The 18,488-nt window shown below is 46.7% G+C and overlaps 1 protein-coding gene across 11 annotated transcripts in view; it reads left to right on the forward strand.

Moving 5' to 3' along the window:
* Positions 1-18,488, forward strand: part of ALS2CL (ALS2 C-terminal like) — a 544,978-nt gene that overhangs the window by 152,039 nt on the left and 374,451 nt on the right. The window contains exon 1 of one of the 11 annotated variants that reach the window (XM_069210971.1): positions 12,860-12,935. The exons of 9 other annotated variants lie outside the window; for them this stretch is intronic. The gene's annotated coding sequence lies outside the window, so the exon portion shown is untranslated. Of the gene's footprint in view, positions 1-12,859; positions 12,936-18,488 lie in introns of those variants that run through there. One more of the 11 variants, XM_069210964.1, reaches the window with a different exon arrangement.

Raw genomic sequence — 18,488 nt, forward strand, 5'->3', positions numbered from 1 at the left:
GACAGTGCCACCTGGGCGGACTCAACCTCACTGTTAAAGGAACAGGAGGGAGTGCGTAAATAAACTTGTTTCTGGAAAGATCGGGATCCAGCTAATCTACTGAAAAACTAAAAACACCTAAGCAGACACCTGTGAAGAGCAACAAATTTAATGGTGGTGTCTGACTGGTGTAGTTAAAAAGGGGGGTTGGGACACCTCTGTGAGGACAAGGACTCACAGGGTCACCTAACTAATTACTAGCCAACATGTTTCTGCCCTCAAAAGTGAGCCAATGAAGGTCTCGGGGCATTCGTCAGGGCCTAGGATCCCTACGTCTCACGTTGGAGGAAAATACTCTATGGGGAAATCAAAGAGTGAGAAAATGAAAAATGAATGATCTACATTACCCAAGGAATTACCTTGAGGCGGCCTATGGGGAGAAAAACAATTATTTAGCACTCTGGTGGCACACAGCACTGCAAAACCAACCAACTACACACGTGTCAAGGGGATGCATTCATGCACGAAACACATATGTTCAAAAAAGGGTAAAATACATGCGTGGAGTGACTGAGTGGGTATATCTACACAAGTGGACAGTCCTATCACTGCAGGGAATTATAGTTCTTACCCTTTTCTTAGAGGCAGCTAGCCTCTGGTATCCAGGAGGGGGAGTGTCCCCTTATAGTCACACACTAAGGGATAGAGATGAACATAAAGACGAAGTGAGGAGAGGAACAGAAGTAGGCAGAATAGATACAGAGGAGCATAAGGGGGGGGAAGGAAAACAAGTTCCCATTAGGAACCCACTATTGCTGGTAGAAAAATACTGGTTAAGCAGAAACCGAAGTGACTAGAGACAAAAAAAGTAAGATTAAAGCAATAAGGGCTTATCTGTGCTGCCTGTGATCCGGTATGCCACTCACTACTTCAAAGGGGACGCTCGCACGTGCGCCCTACTTCGTCCTCTCCTTGGACCGCTTGTGACAAGTGGCTGAGGGAGAAGAACGGTCTATTTATGGCTGTAAGAAATTCCAGGTGCGCCCTGTTAGCGCGTAAATTGGAGTTCAATTGATGTTAATCTCCGCCGCGGGCCTCTTTGCGTTACTAGCCTCAATATGATTGCCGTAATGGCGGGCGCACCGGCCAAGCCGGGACGCCGGCATGAATGTGATCGAGTGCAAAGGCGGGCCTCTTTAGGTTGATGGCCTCGGATGTGCTTTACCGCACCCGCGGGCGCCCCAGCCGTGCCGGGGCGACGGCATGAATGCGGGCGAGTGCAAAGGTGGGGCCCGAGCCGGAGGATTCCGGCCCGAGCGCCACCAGCGGAAGGCTCGCGTTTCCAGTGACCGCTGGGAAATGTAGTTCCCAGCGGTCCCGTAGCCCGAAGGGCCAAGAAAGAGAGGAAAAAAAGAAGAAAAAAAAAGGGAAAAAAAGAAGAGGAAAACGTGGGAAAGGATAAAGAAAAGGAAGGAGGGGGGGGGGAAAGAAGGGGGGACGAAAGAAAGGGAGGAAGGAGAGGGGGGAACAAAACGGACGGGGGGGTTGGGTTTGGGTGTTGTAGAAGAAATGCAACCGGGGGGGGGGGGGAATGAGAGACAGAACGGGAAGAAAAAGGAAAAGAGAGGGAGGGAGGAGGTGACAACCAGGGGGGGGGCAGTAGAAGAAAGGGGGGGGGGGAAAACCAAAAGGGGGGGGGAAAAAAGGGGAGAGAAATAAAATAAAAATAATAATGATAAATAAAACTAAAAATAAAAATAAAAAGGCGAGAAAAAGAGAGGAGAGCGGGATATGAAAGATTTTCTTTTTAGGGGGAAACGAAGAAGAGGGAAAGACATGGATAATGTAGAAGAAATGCAACCAGGGGGGGGGGGAAGGGAAGAAAAAGATAGAGCAGAAGCGGACGGAGGAGAGGACTCATAAATTAGTCAGAGAAATCATTTATTGAGTGTGAACCAGGGGATCTCATCATTAAGACCATTGGTGTCCGTGTGTAATCTCCAGACCCAACGTTGTTCGGTCTGGAGCAATCTCTGTGTCATATTGGAGGACGATGGAGATAGTTGCTCAATGACCGTCCAGTTTAAGTCATCTGCCGAATGTTTTTCCAGAAGGAAGTGGTTAGTCAATTTAGTAGCCTCTCGTTTACAACGGATCGTACTCCTATGTTCACAGATTCTTGTGGCGACCTTTCTAGATGTCATTCCCACGTATTTAAGGTTACAGGGGCATCTAATCAAATATATCACGTTTTTGCTGTTACAGTTGGTTAGGGATCTTTGAGCCCATGGAGTCTTAAGGTCTAGGTCTATTGTGGTTGACTTTTTGGTGAAACAGCAGACACTGCAGTTGCCACATGGGTAGTGTCCTCTTGGTGGTGGGAGGCCCCATAGTGTGGTTTGTGTCGTTAGGGAATTGTTTTTTTCTTCTTTGGGTCTTGTGTGGACAACCATGTCCCGTATGTTTGTGGCTCTTTTAAACGCATGTAGTGGCTGCTGAAAAGGTAAACCACCAGATATAAGGATTTTCCACTCATCTTTGATGATTTTCTGAATCTTATTGGATAGTGGGTTAAAGGTAGTCACACACACAATTTGTTCAGTGTCAGACGTCCTAGTGCGTGGTTGTAGTAGTTGGTCCCTATTATTATTCCCCGCTCTTTTGTATGCTCTCTTCACCAGATGTGTGGGATAATCCTTGGTTTGCAGCTTACTAACCAATTTCTCAGCGTGTTTGCGGTAGTCTGTGAGGGTGGAACAATTCCGTCGTAGACGTAAAAATTGACCAACAGGGAGATTCTCCCTCAGGGACCTTGGGTGGAAGCTTTTGAATTGGAGCAGGTTATTCCGATCTGTGGGTTTATAATAGACCTCTGTGGCTAGAGCCCCATTGCTTTCATAGATTGATAGGTCAAGAAATGCTAGTTGGTTGTCACCTATGGTCATGGTGAAGTTCAGGAAAGGGTTAGCTGTATTTAACCAATTTACAAAATTCATCGCCTCATCTCTAGTTCCTGTCCAGACCAATAGAATGTCATCTATATATCGTTTCCAGAGTTTAATCTGCTGGAAAAACGGGTTGTCATCGTGGTTGACTACCTGTCTCTCAAAGTGATCAACATAGAGACATGCCAAGCTAGGTGCGAAAGTGCTACCCATAGATGTACCCTGTATTTGCAGGAAAAAGTTATCCTCAAACTTGAAATAGTTCCTTGTGAGAGCCAAATGTGCCAAGTCAAGTATGAAGTCAGGCGGTGTACGTGACTCTCCTCTATTGGCTTCCAAAAGGTCGCTAATGACCTGCAGAGTGGCCTCCTGGGGAATGTTGGTGTATAGGGATTCTACATCCAGGGTGATCAACAGTTCTCTAGTTGTGTCAAAAGCCACAGAGTCTAATAAGACTAACACATCCGTCGTGTCTTTTAGGTAAGTAGGAATTCTTCTGACCAATGGCTGAAGGAAGAAATCCACAAATTGAGACAGGGGTTCTAGAACCGATCCGATCCCGGATACAATAGGTCTCCCTGGTGGGGGAATTTTCCCTTTATGCATTTTTGGGAGAATATAAAAATAGGGAATCCTAGGGTTAGCCTGTATCAGGAAGTCTGCCTCATGTCGAGTAATCCAGTCGTTCTCTATGCCCTTCATCACGAAAAAGGAAATTTCGTCTTGAATATCAGGTGTGGGGTCTCGAGATAAGCGTTTATAATGGTGGGTATTACCCAACAGACGTTCGCACTCATCTCTATACATTATAAGTGGAGAAATTACCGTTGCTCCCCCTTTGTCTGCTGGTTTAATGATTATCATGGGGTCAGATGTCAGGCCTTTCAGAGCTGAAAGCTCGGCCGTACTCATATTCTGGTATGTTTTTTTGGTGGTCCCAGTAAGTGCGTTGAACCCCGTACTTTCGTGTGTATTTTGAATTATAGGGAGCTAAGTACGGAGTGTTCCTCCATATTTATCCCCCCTCCTCCCTCTTCCTCTCTCCATGTGTAATGATAGTTGAGCAGCTGCTAGCTGCGAGAGTCCCCCCTCTAGTGAGTAATTATTGCTCCTTTGTCCAGGACCACACACCAACACTAAGGTTGTTTGTCCTCTTCCCTTTCTTTTCCCCTCTCCCCCTACTGCCTCATATCGGTGCTCTTTCTTCCCCAGTATGGCGGAAGGACTCTCCTTCAGTGATGAGGATCTGACAGCCATTCTGTCGGCCCCCTCACTTCTTGGTGATACCACCCTCTCCAAGAGTTTGTCCCAGTTGGGCGACTGGGATACACTAGTAGAACTAAAACGATCTCATGTCAAAACTATTCTCCACGGGGCCGTTCTGACTGAATACCTCCGGAGCAATACAGCACCAAATGGACTGTTGGTCACCAATGCCCCACGTATATTCCTTGAAGATCTAGAATTTAGAAAGGATTGGGCTTTGATAGCATGGAAGTGTACTAGAGATTGGCTCATCCTGATCATAAAAACAGCGACAAGGTTATCCGAGGCACTCCTAATTCAGATAAAAACGAGCGAGAATAACCTAAAATCAGGGATGAGCATTCTCTCCTTTAAAAAGAAACTAGAGGAGGTAAACAAAAATATGAACGAGCATAAGGAATATCTCACTCAGCGAAAGATTTCTAAATTCCAAAAAGATCTCGATCGGTTCTCCCACGAGAAGATATACCCTTATACCAAATCGGATTATGTAGCGAAAACTAACAACATATCCGACACCTCATCTGGTGGTAACACCAGTTCAGATAATGATAGTTCATCATCAGATAATTTGCGGCAACGTCGTGGACGACGTGGGCAACGCCGGGGAAGGTGGAATCACCCACCTATGTTACCCCCCTGCCCTCCATACCATAATCAACAATGGGGTTGGCCTTCCCAATATGGACTCCCACCTCAATACCAGGCGCCCTTTTTCCAACACCCTGCACAATGGTCTTTTCCTGAGCCACTGCAGCCTTTTTTAGACAGAGGCAACGGGAGGGGAAAAGGAAAAAGGAAAGAGGTACATTGGAGGCCAAGAGAGGACACCCCAGAGAATACTGCACAAAGGGAACCCCTCCCAGGGACAAGCAAAACACTGTAACGAGCCTGACGGATAATCAAACAGATAACATTATCAATCTGAGTAACCGGGTTCTGAGTGAAATTGAAACTAAGGCACTAAACAAGGGCTTAAACTTTGTGCCCACGCCCAAAATTGACTTATTTAAAACCCGAACAGAACTAGCGGGTTTGTTTAGAAAGATACGCTTGAAAACGTTCTTCTTGGAGAAACATTACGAGGCTTCAGACAAAAACACTGGCCTACGCCCAAAGTCCACTTTCTGCCCAACCACGGGACAGATGCCCCCCGAGGTCCTGGCTTTTGAGAAATCAGTATCCCTAAAAGTCAACGCACTTACTGGGACCACCAAAAAAACATACCAGAATATGAGTACGGCCGAGCTTTCAGCTCTGAAAGGCCTGACATCTGACCCCATGATAATCATTAAACCAGCAGACAAAGGGGGAGCAACGGTAATTTCTCCACTTAAAATGTATAGAGATGAGTGCGAACGTCTGTTGGGTAATACCCACCATTATAAACGCTTATCTCGAGACCCCACACCTGATATTCAAGACGAAATTTCCTTTTTCGTGATGAAGGGCATAGAGAACGACTGGATTACTCGACATGAGGCAGACTTCCTGATACAGGCTAACCCTAGGATTCCCTATTTTTATATTCTCCCAAAAATGCATAAAGGGAAAATTCCCCCACCAGGGAGACCTATTGTATCCGGGATCGGATCGGTTCTAGAACCCCTGTCTCAATTTGTGGATTTCTTCCTTCAGCCATTGGTCAGAAGAATTCCTACTTACCTAAAAGACACGACGGATGTGTTAGTCTTATTAGACTCTGTGGCTTTTGACACAACTAGAGAACTGTTGATCACCCTGGATGTAGAATCCCTATACACCAACATTCCCCAGGAGGCCACTCTGCAGGTCATTAGCGACCTTTTGGAAGCCAATAGAGGAGAGTCACGTACACCGCCTGACTTCATACTTGACTTGGCACATTTGGCTCTCACAAGGAACTATTTCAAGTTTGAGGATAACTTTTTCCTGCAAATACAGGGTACATCTATGGGTAGCACTTTCGCACCTAGCTTGGCATGTCTCTATGTTGATCACTTTGAGAGACAGGTAGTCAACCACGATGACAACCCGTTTTTCCAGCAGATTAAACTCTGGAAACGATATATAGATGACATTCTATTGGTCTGGACAGGAACTAGAGATGAGGCGATGAATTTTGTAAATTGGTTAAATACAGCTAACCCTTTCCTGAACTTCACCATGACCATAGGTGACAACCAACTAGCATTTCTTGACCTATCAATCTATGAAAGCAATGGGGCTCTAGCCACAGAGGTCTATTATAAACCCACAGATCGGAATAACCTGCTCCAATTCAAAAGCTTCCACCCAAGGTCCCTGAGGGAGAATCTCCCTGTTGGTCAATTTTTACGTCTACGACGGAATTGTTCCACCCTCACAGACTACCGCAAACACGCTGAGAAATTGGTTAGTAAGCTGCAAACCAAGGATTATCCCACACATCTGGTGAAGAGAGCATACAAAAGAGCGGGGAATAATAATAGGGACCAACTACTACAACCACGCACTAGGACGTCTGACACTGAACAAATTGTGTGTGTGACTACCTTTAACCCACTATCCAATAAGATTCAGAAAATCATCAAAGATGAGTGGAAAATCCTTATATCTGGTGGTTTACCTTTTCAGCAGCCACTACATGCGTTTAAAAGAGCCACAAACATACGGGACATGGTTGTCCACACAAGACCCAAAGAAGAAAAAAACAATTCCCTAACGACACAAACCACACTATGGGGCCTCCCACCACCAAGAGGACACTACCCATGTGGCAACTGCAGTGTCTGCTGTTTCACCAAAAAGTCAACCACAATAGACCTAGACCTTAAGACTCCATGGGCTCAAAGATCCCTAACCAACTGTAACAGCAAAAACGTGATATATTTGATTAGATGCCCCTGTAACCTTAAATACGTGGGAATGACATCTAGAAAGGTCGCCACAAGAATCTGTGAACATAGGAGTACGATCCGTTGTAAACGAGAGGCTACTAAATTGACTAACCACTTCCTTCTGGAAAAACATTCGGCAGATGACTTAAACTGGACGGTCATTGAGCAACTATCTCCATTGTCCTCCAATATGACACAGAGATTGCTCCAGACCGAACAACGTTGGGTCTGGAGATTACACACGGACACCAATGGTCTTAATGATGAGATCCCCTGGTTCACACTCAATAAATGATTTCTCTGACTAATTTATGAGTCCTCTCCTCCGTCCGCTTCTGCTCTATCTTTTTCTTCCCCTTCCCCCCCCCCCCCGGTTGCATTTCTTCTACATTATCCATGTCTTTCCCTCTTCTTCGTTTCCCCCTAAAAAGAAAATCCTTCATATCCCGCTCTCCTCTCTTTTTCTCGCCTTTTTATTTTTATTTTTATTTTTATTTATCATTATTATTTTTATTTTATTTCTCTCCCCTTTCCCCCCCCCCTTTTGGTTTCCCCCCCCCCCCCTTTCTTCTACTGCCCCCCCCTGGTTGTCACCTCCTCCCTCCCTCTCTTTTCCTTTTTCTTCCCGTTCTGTCTCTCTTTCCCCCCCCCCCCCCGGTTGCATTTCTTCTACAACACCCAAACCCAACCCCCCCCCCGTCCGTTTTGTTCCCCCCTCTCCCTCCTCCCTTTCTTTCGTCCCCCCTTCTTTTCCCCCCCCTCCTTCCTTTTCTTTATCCTTTCCCACGTTTTCCTCTTCTTTTTTTCCCTTTTTTTTTCTTCTTTTTTTCCTCTCTTTCTTGGCCCTTCGGGCTACGGGACCGCTGGGAACTACATTTCCCAGCGGTCACTGGAAACGCGAGCCTTCCGCTGGTGGCGCTCGGGCCGGAATCCTCCGGCTCGGGCCCCACCCTTGCACTCGCCCGCATTCATGCCGGCGCCCCGGCACGGCTGGGGCGCCCGCGGGTGCGGTAAAGCACATCGAGGCCATCAACCTAAAGAGGCCCGCCTTTGCACTCGATCACATTCATGCCGGCATCCCGGCTTGGCCGGTGCGCCCGCCATTACGGCAATCATATCGAGGCTAGTAACGCAAAGAGGCCCGCGGCGGAGATTAACATCAATTGAACTCCAATTTACGCGCTAACAGGGCGCACCTGGAATTTCTTACAGCCATAAATAGACCGTTCTCCCTCAGCCACTTGTCACAAGCGGTCCAAGGAGAGGACGAAGTAGGCGCACGGCGAGCGTCCCCTTTGATGTAGTGAGTGGCATACCGGATCACAGGCAGCACAGATAAGCCCTTATTGCTTTTAATCTTACTTTTTTTGTCTCTAGTCACTTCGGTTTCTCTTAACCAGTATTTTTCTACCAGCAATAGTGGGTTCCTAATGGGAACTTGTTTTCCTTCCCCCCCCTTATGCTCCCTCTGTATCTATTCTGCCTACTTCTGTTCCTCTCCTCACTTCGTCTTTATGTTCATCTCTATCCCTTAGTGTGTGACTATAAGGGGACACTCCCCCTCCTGGATACCAGAGGCTAGCTGCCTCTAAGAAAAGGGTAAGAACTATAATTCCCTGCAGTGATAGGACTGTCCACTTGTGTAGATATACCCACTCAGTCACTCCACGCATGTATTTTACCTTTTTTGAACATATGTGTTTCGTGCATGAATGCATCCCCTTGACACGTGTGTAGTTGGTTGGTTTTGCAGTGCTGTGTGCCACCAGAGTGCTAATTAATTGTTTTTCTCCCCATAGGCCGCCTCAAGGTAATTCCTTGGGTAATGTAGATCATTCATTTTTCATTTTCTCACTCTTTGATTTCCCCATAGAGTATTTTCCTCCAACGTGAGACGTAGGGATCCTAGGCCCTGACGAATGCCCCGAGACCTTCATTGGCTCACTTTTGAGGGCAGAAACATGTTGGCTAGTAATTAGTTAGGTGACCCTGTGAGTCCTTGTCCTCACAGAGGTGTCCCAACCCCCCTTTTTAACTACACCAGTCAGACACCACCATTAAATTTGTTGCTCTTCACAGGTGTCTGCTTAGGTGTTTTTAGTTTTTCAGTAGATTAGCTGGATCCCGATCTTTCCAGAAACAAGTTTATTTACGCACTCCCTCCTGTTCCTTTAACAGTGAGGTTGAGTCCGCCCAGGTGGCACTGTCCTACCTGGGTGGGTCTAGGTGGTCAAATGATGAAGCATGACACTATATAGTGTGTGAGACCACCTAGTCCGTAAAAGGAAATCCCTTTCTTCCCACCCCTCGCTGTTCCACTCGGTTATTTCCAACTGACATTCCACTGACTTTACCCTTCCAAATAGGAATACATACAACCCAGGGCTACGCTAATATCCGCGACGTCCGCTTTTAGAGAACCCCGTACTTTCGTGTGTATTTTGAATTATAGGGAGCTAAGTACGGAGTGTTCCTCCATATTTATCCCCCCTCCTCCCTCTTCCTCTCTCCATGTGTAATGACACATTACTGTTGGCCATATCTGCCCCCGTTGGGGGAAGATTGGCCTATTTTTGGAAGGCCCATCTGCCCCCAAGGGTGGCAGAAAGCTCACCAGAGACCGGGGAAGATTTTTTTTTCAAAATAAGAGGGTGGGGTTATTGCCATACCCCCACCCCAAATAAATGGGGCCAAAGTTGTTCTGCCCACCAGTGGGCAGATGGGGCAATTACCCAGATCCACACCCCGGGGGGGCAAAAAGTCTACTAGATGCCATGAAATTAAAAAAAATTAAAAATAGTTGGGTGGTGACTACCAACCAGTATGGGCCTGGTTATGCCCTCACCCGAACTGAAGGGGATAACAGTCATTCATCTCTCCCCCGCACACTAAAACATCTTATCCCATGGCAAGCAAGAGGACATTTGATTTTTTTGGTTTTTGTTTTACATTTGGGCCATGAGAGCTTGGTAACTCTCAAAATCGTCCCACTTGGAATGGTGAGGGCTGCACTTTTTTTTACTTTGGGACGCTGCCATGAGAAAAAACCACAAGACCTAGACACATCTGAAAACTAAACATCTAGTTGATTCCAGGGTGGTGTGCTTCACATGGACCACGCTCCATTTCCTTACCCACAATGCCCTGCAAACCTGAAACTTTGCTGGAAAGCACACATTTTTCCCACATTTTTGTGATGGAACATTCCGGAATCTGCAGGAATACACAAAATTCCTACCACCCAGCACTGTCTCATCTATACCGATAAAATTTCTGCTGCACTTGTCAGCCTAAAAAATATTTTGTTTCAAACTGCCCTTTTGGACCCACTGTGGTTCCCCCTCAATTTTGACGTGTTTTTGGCTCTTCCCTGTCACAAACACTTGGCCCACCTACACAAATGAGGTATCATTTTTACCGGGAGACTAAGGGGAACGTTGGGTGGTGGGAAATTTGTCTTGGTGCAGTGATCAGTGATGCAGTGGGAAGAATGTGATTTTGTAGCTAAATTTGAGGTTTGCTGAGGATTCTGGGTAAGAAAACATTGGGGGATCCATGCAAGTCACACCTCCCTTGAATCCCTCGGGTGTCTAGTTTCAGAAATGTCTGGGTTTGGTAGGTTTCCCTAGGTGGCGGATGAGCTAGAGGCCAAAATCCACAGGTAGGCACTTTGCAAAAAAACACCTCTGTTTTCTTTGAGAAAATGTGATGTGTCCACTTTGTGTTTTGAGGCATTTCCTGTTGCGGGCACTAGCCCTACCCACACAAGTGAGGTACCATTTTTATCGGGAGACTTGGGGGGATGCTGGGTGGAAGGAAATGTGTTGCTCCTCTCAGATTCCAGAACTTTCTGTCACCGAAATGTGAGGAAAAAGTGTTTTTTTAGCCACATGTTGAGGTTTGCAAAGGGTTCTGGGTAGCAGAACCTGGTGAGAGCCCCACAAGTCACCCCATCTTAGATTTCCCTCGGTCTCTAGTTGAAAAAAATGCAAAGTTTGGTAGGTTTCCCTAGGTGCGGCTGAGCTAGAGGCCAAAATCCACAGGTAGGCACTCTGAAAAAACACCTCTGTTTTCTTTGAGAAGATGTGATGTGTCCACTTTGTGTTTTGGGACATTTCCTATCGCGGGCACTAGGCCTACCCACATAAGTGAGGTACCATTTTTATCGGGAGACTTGGGGAAACATAGAATAGCAAAACAAGTGTTATTGCCCCTTGAAAATGTGATGTGTCCACTTTGTGTTTCGGGGCATTTCCTGTTGCGGGCACTAGGCCTACCCACACAAGTGAGGTACCATTTTTAACGGGAGACTTGGGGGAAAGCTGGGTAGAAGGCAATTTGTGGCTCCTCTCAGATTCCAGATCTTTCTGTCACCGAAATGTGAGGAAAAAGTGTTCTTTAGCCACATTTTGAGGTTTGCAAAGGATTCTGGGTAACAGAACCTGGTGAGAGCCCCACAAGTCACCCCGTCTTGGATTCCTCTAGGTCTCTAGTTTTTTTTAAATGCACAGGTTTAGTAGGTTTCCCTAGGTGCCGGCTGAGCTAGAGGCGAAAATCCACAGGTAGGCACTTTGCAAAAAACACCTGTGTTTTCTTTGGGAAAATTTGATGTGTCCACGTTGGGGTTTGGGGCACTTCCTGTCGCGGGCACTAGGCCTACCCACACAAGTGAGGTACCATTTTTATCGGGAGACTTGGGGAAACATAGAATAGCAAAACAAGTGTTATTGCTCCTTGAAAATGTGATGTGGCCACTTTGTGTTTCGGGGCATTTCCTGTCGCGGGCACTAGGCCTACCCACACAAGTGAGGTACCATTTTTATCAGGAGACTTGGGGGAACGCTGGGTAGAAGGAAATTTGTGGCTCCTCTCAGATTCCAGAACTTTCTGTCACCGAAATGTGAGGAAAAAGTGTTTTTTTAGCTACATTCTGAGGTTTGAAAAGGATTCTGGATACCAGAACGTGGTGAAAGCCCGACAAGTCACCCCGTCTTGGATTCCCCTAGGTCTCTAGTTTTAAAAAATGCACAGGTTTGGTAGGTTTCCCTAGGTGCCAGCTGAGCTAGAGGCTAAAATCCACAGGTAGGCACTTTGCAAAAAACACCTCTGTTTCCTTTGGGAAAATGTGATGTGTCCACGTTGTGTTTTGGGGCACTTCCTGTCGCGGGCGCTAGGCCTACCCACACAAGTGAGGTACCATTTTTATCGGGAGACTTGGGGGAACATAGAATAGCAAAACAAGTGTTATTGCCCCTTGTCTTTCTCTACATTTTTTCCTTCCAAATATAAGACAGTGTGTAAAAAAGACGTCTATTTGAGAAATGCCCTGTAATTCACATGCTAGTATGGGCACCCCAGAATTCAGAGATGTGCAAATAACCACTGCTCCTCAACACCTTATCTTGTGCCAATTTTGGAAATACACAGGTTTTCTTGATACCTATTTTTCACTCTTTATATTTCAGCAAATGAATTGCTGTTTACCCGGTATAGAATGAAAACCCACTGCAAGGTGCAGCTCATTTATTTGCTCTGGGTACCTAGGGTTCTTGATGAACCTACAAGCCCTATATATCCCCGCACCCAGAGGAGTCCAGCAGACGTACAGTATATTGCTTTAAAAAATCTGACATTGCAGGAAAAAGTTACAGAGTAAAATGTAGAGAAAAATGGCTGTTTTTTTCACCTCAATTTCAATATTTTTTATTTCAGTTGTTATTTTCTGTAGGAAACCTTTGTAGGATCTACACACATTACCCATTGCTGAATTCAGAATTTGTTCTACTTTTCAGAAATGTTTAGGTTTCTAGGATCCAGCATTGGTTTCACACACATTTCTGTCACTGACTGGAAGGAGGCTGAAAGGACAAAAAATCGTAAAAATGAGGTATGTCCCAGTAAAATGCCAAAATTCTGTTGAAAAATTGGGTTTTCTGATTCAAGTCTGCCTGTTCCTGAAAGCTGGGAAGCTGGTGATTTTAGCACTGCAAACCCTTTGTTGATGCCAATTACAAGGAAAAAAACACAAGCCTTCTTCTGCAGCCTATTGTTACAATTTGTTTTTAAAAAAACGAAATTTTTACTGTATTTTGGCTAATGTCTTGGTCTCCTTCAGGGGAACCCACAAAGTCTGGGTACCTCTAGAATCCCTAGGATGTTGGAAAAAAAGGACGCAAATTTGGCGTGGGTAGCTTATGTGGACAAAAAGTTATGAGGGCCTAAGCGCGCCCTGACCCAAATAGGCAAAATAAAGGCCTGCCACCTGAGGGGGAAAAGGCCTGGCACCGAAGGGGTTAAGTCAATATGGTGCATTCCTGCCTTTTCCCTTGTGCTGACACCCTATTGGCGGCATAGTGCAAATGCAGGCACCCTTGCACCATGGTGCAAGGGTGACTCTGTTGCATGGAGGATTGTTTTTGTGCAGGAAGGAGTGCCTTCCTGCACAAAAACAATCCCCTGAGGCTTTTTCCTTATAGAAAGAGAAAAAAACAAGAAGAAATAAAAATATTTCTCATCGATACGCCGCACCTGGGGAGGCATACATTTTTGGCACATTCCCAGGTCTACCACGTCTCATAAATCTGGGAATGTGTCGAAATCCATGCATGTTGAATGGGAACACCCATGCACCACCCATGGAAATGCCTCCTTTGTGCTGCGTTGCATTACTCGAGATGTTTGAAGCCACTCAGGCCCACTCAAAGTGGCCTTGCATAGCTTAATAAATCTCATTGTTCAGCTGCGTCACTTTTGCTCCACGTTGCATGGTCCAAGAGCGATGCAAAGGGACTCGTAAATATGCCCGTAAGCACTGCTGGAGCTTCAAGGCTACCCACCAGAACTGAGAGTATCAGATGTCTTCAAGATGATTTGTACCAAGTGAATCTTGTACCTGTATGCATGTCCGACACACAGAAAATAAATCCTTATAGTATAGGTGTCTTTTCATCCTAAAGGCAACATCAGATACATAATAAATACTTTGGAGAACAAACATTTTTTGAGGGAGATGCCCAGATAAACACAAGAAGGTACTCCCTCAGACATCGAGAAGGAGACTTGTATGAACCTCATTAAAGTTGTGGCACATATACTGGGATAAAGAAAATTACATAGGGCTTCTATGTGAATGTTACACAATGACAGGTGTTCACAAAGAGCCTAAAAGGAAGGGGAATTTACAGAGAAGAATAAACAGGATAGCTCCACAATGCAAAAGCATGTATAGTTATAATACAGACTTAGCCGGGGAGCAACAGAGTGTCATATATTATAGGTAGTGATGTAGATGAAGCAAGACTATGCAAAAACAACAAGTGATGGACGGAATGCTGAACATTGTCAAACACTCACCCCCAGTCATAGATCTGGGTTTAATCCATCGTTCTTTTGCTCACCATGCCACCCCAGTTTGGACCTAGCCATATGCAAATCAGTCTTGACCCTGTTCCTCATGGGAACAGTCCAGACCGAACTGCCAAGCCAGGTCCTCACTGGACCGGAAACAAGCATCCTGGGACCGGTTTCGGGGTTTCACCCCTCATCAGCCAGGCTAGCTTGAATCCAGTGGCATGGGAAGCACGGGACCCACGTCTGGGCATACCCTTCCCACTTAGGGCGACAAAGCAAAAACAACAAGTGATGGACGGAATGCTGAACATTGTCAAACACTCACCCCCAGTCATAGATCTGGGTTTAATCCATCGTTCTTTTGCTCACCATGCCACCCCAGTTTGGACCTAGCCATATGCAAATCAGTCTTGACCCTGTTCCTCATGGGAACAGTCCAGACCGAACTGCCAAGCCAGGTCCTCACTGGACCGGAAACAAGCATCCTGGGACCGGTTTCGGGGTTTCACCCCTCATCAGCCAGGCTAGCTTGAATCCAGTGGCATGGGAAGCACGGGACCCACGTCTGGGCATACCCTTCCCACTTAGGGCGACAAAGCAAAAACAACAAGTGATGGAGGGAATGCTGAACATTGTCAAACACTCACCCCCAGTCATAGATCTGGGTTTAATCCATCGTTCTTTTGCTCACCATGCCACCCCAGTTTGGACCTAGCCATATGCAAATCAGTCTTGACCCTGTTCCTCATGGGAACAGTCCAGACCGAACTGCCAAGCCAGGTCCTCACTGGACCGGAAACAAGCATCCTGGGACCGGTTTCGGGGTTTCACCCCTCATCAGCCAGGCTAGCTTGAATCCAGTGGCATGGGAAGCACGGGACCCACGTCTGGGCATACCCTTCCCACTTAGGGCGACAAAGCAAAAACAACAAGTGATGGACGGAATGCTGAACATTGTCAAACACTCACCCCCAGTCATAGATCTGGGTTTAATGCATCGTTCTTTTGCTCACCATGCCACCCCAGTTTGGACCTAGCCATATGCAAATCAGTCTTGACCCTGTTCCTCATGGGAACAGTCCAGACCGAACTGCCAAGCCAGGTCCTCACTGGACCGGAAACAAGCATCCTGGGACCGGTTTCGGGGTTTCACCCCTCATCAGCCAGGCTAGCTTGAATCCAGTGGCATGGGAAGCACGGGACCCACGTCTGGGCATACCCTTCCCACTTAGGGCGACAAAGCAAAAACAACAAGTGATGGACGGAATGCTGAACATTGTCAAACACTCCCCCCCAGTCATAGATCTGGGTTTAATCCATCGTTCTTTTGCCGAACTGCCAAATGGGAGCGTAAATCTTTGAATTACATATAAGCTATACACAAGTACACCATCATCACAGACTAAGGGGGTCATTCTGACCCTGGCGGTAAATACCGCCAGGGCGGAGGTTGGCGGTAGCACCGCCAACAGGCTGGCGGTGCTCCGCCGGGCATTCTGACCGCGGCGGTACAGCCGCGGCCAGAAGCGGAAAGCCGGCGGTGTACCGCCGACTTTCCGCTGCCCATGGGAATCCGCCATGGCGGCGCAGCTTGCTGCGCCGCCATGGGGATTCTGACACCCCATACCGCCATCCTGTTCCTGGCGGTTCGCCCGCCAGGAACAGGATGGCGGTATGGGGTGTCGTGGGCCCCTGGGGGCCCCTGCAGTGCCCATGCCAATGGCATGGGCACTGCAGGGGCCCCCGTAAGAGGGCCCCACAAAGAATTTCAGTGTCTGCTTTGCAGACACTGAAATTCGCGACGGGTGCAACTGCACCCGTCGCACCTTCCCACTCCGCCGGCTCCATTCTGAGCCGGCTTCCTCGTGGGAAGGGTGTTTCCCGCTGGGCTGGCGGGCGGACTTTCGGCGGTCGCCCGCCAGCCCAGTGGGAAACCCAGAATGACTGCTGCGGTCTTTTGACCGCGGTACGGTCTTCTGGCGGTTCCCGCTGGGCGGGCGGCTACCGCCGCCCGCCAAGCTTAGAATCAGGGCCTAAGTGATTTGGTCAGAAATGCACAATTTTCAGTTATGATCCAAGCTGAATTAAAAGATAAGTTAACAGGTTAACTTACAGGAGTCCCACCTTAATTACATTTATGATTTTTGTCTGACGTTTAAGGTTCATGTTTGTCTATATGCATATACCCTATGAGCTGAAGTGTAACATGGTGGTATTTAACATAAATATTTATGTATTTCTCAATGACATAATGATTTATGTGATGATGTGTTTCCAGTGTACCCAGGGTGGAACAGAGATCATGGTCCAGTTGATGAGTAATCTCTTTTTTTTTTACTGTGGTATTATTATAAAATAGTATACAAAGGGTTGATTGATCTTTTTTTTCAGTCTTTCCCCTTCCAGGCTTTCTTGACATAGCTATGCACTACTGTGACACAAAAGTTCAAATATTGCAAATTACAACTAGTAAAGCCAGTTTCTGTTTGGGAGCTGCAGGTTAAATATCTTTAAAAAATACAGACACATGCCTAGGCCATGCGTGCCCTCAGTCACATTATCTTTTTGTCCAAATGAAAGAGGGTTGGATAATATGCCAAAATATAAATGTGCACATGCTGCACCAGAAATGCATTATGGTAAATAATGTTGTCAGCCAAATTTATGAAGGGGCTGAAGCTGTGCGTCCTCTGCACAAGACACTGCTGCAGGATTAGATTGAGAGATTTGAGGATAATCAGAGGGAGACCTGGAAATAGACCATGTGCGTGGGAAGGTGTGAGAATGCCCATAAACCTGCTCTTCCCTGGCACTGGGATCATGTAGCTCCAGCTGGTGGACAGCACTTGCACCACCAGGTGTTCCTCCACTTGAACAGAAGCCCAGTGATCTCTCCATGAAGACCATAGGTATAGCTAGCAGTCTAGGGGAGTGCTTAGATCTTTTGTCTGCTGAGGCAACCATGATTGAAGCCTGAGGCTGCTGAAGGAAATCTCTCCTCGTGCACCCTTGAAGTGGACCTGCTGTCACAGACTTTATTCTTCACACATCCATACGCTCCATTTAGTGTTTGCCTGTTCTAACCAAGCCTGTAGAGGTGGTGGCAGAAGGACTGAAAGATGGATCACCCGTCGTTGACAGCATTGTTCATAATGGCCTGAAGAAGCAGGGGACTGGTATGAGCTATATCCATTGACTGCAGTGTTCAGAGTGACAGCAGAAGGAACTGATAGTATATAATAGCAGCAGCACTCACTTGCAGTGACAAAAGCATGAGTTGCAGGGCACAGCATGGCAGTATTAAGCACTTCGGGCATAGAAAGCAAGACTCAGTGACAGCAGCAAGGCTCCAGGATATGAAAAAGTAGGAGTTGGGGTAACAGCAGGACTCAATGTGATCGCTTCAGATGTTTCCGGATATTTCAGAAGCATCCTTATCAGCATCTTAAGTAAATGAGTGTGTCTGCAAAACTACGGTTTGAATGTCACTGCAGTGGGAGGGGCAGTAGAACTCACTCTTTCACCAATTTACCCATTTTAAAGGATTTAGGACCTGCTCCAAAGAACTGTGCATAACCTACATCCTCTGCCTTACAGGTCATGTTTGGGATAAAGGTTTACACTACAGCTGTCATGTTGTGTCTGTTCTAAATGGATGTTGGGATTGTGCTGCTGCTACCTACTATGAGCAAAAGAAGCATAATGGTGCCATCAAGGAGTACCTGTTCTATGAGTAAAGAAAGCTTGCACCGTAGGGGATTGATATGTAGTGAAACTTACATTGCTGCTGCCCAGACCATACATGTTCTGTAAGAAAGGGAAACTTGCACTGCAGTCACCTAAGCTGCACCTGCTCTAGAAGCAAGCAAAGCTTGCACTGCTGCTGTCCCATCTATTCCTGTTCAGTGAGAGAGGGACACATTTCTACTCATGCTTATCTTCTACTTCTTCCACAGGGAAGCTTTCACAATAGCTGTCCTTTATGTACTTCCTCTGTTTGATATCACCTTGTGCTGTTCCTACTCCTGCTGCCACGTGTCCGGTACCTATTCTTTGTGCTAGGCATGCTGCCAATGTCATGATGAACTGT

This window comes from Pleurodeles waltl, chromosome 10, assembly GCF_031143425.1.
Source record: "Pleurodeles waltl isolate 20211129_DDA chromosome 10, aPleWal1.hap1.20221129, whole genome shotgun sequence".
Classification (NCBI taxonomy): domain Eukaryota; kingdom Metazoa; phylum Chordata; class Amphibia; order Caudata; family Salamandridae; genus Pleurodeles; species Pleurodeles waltl.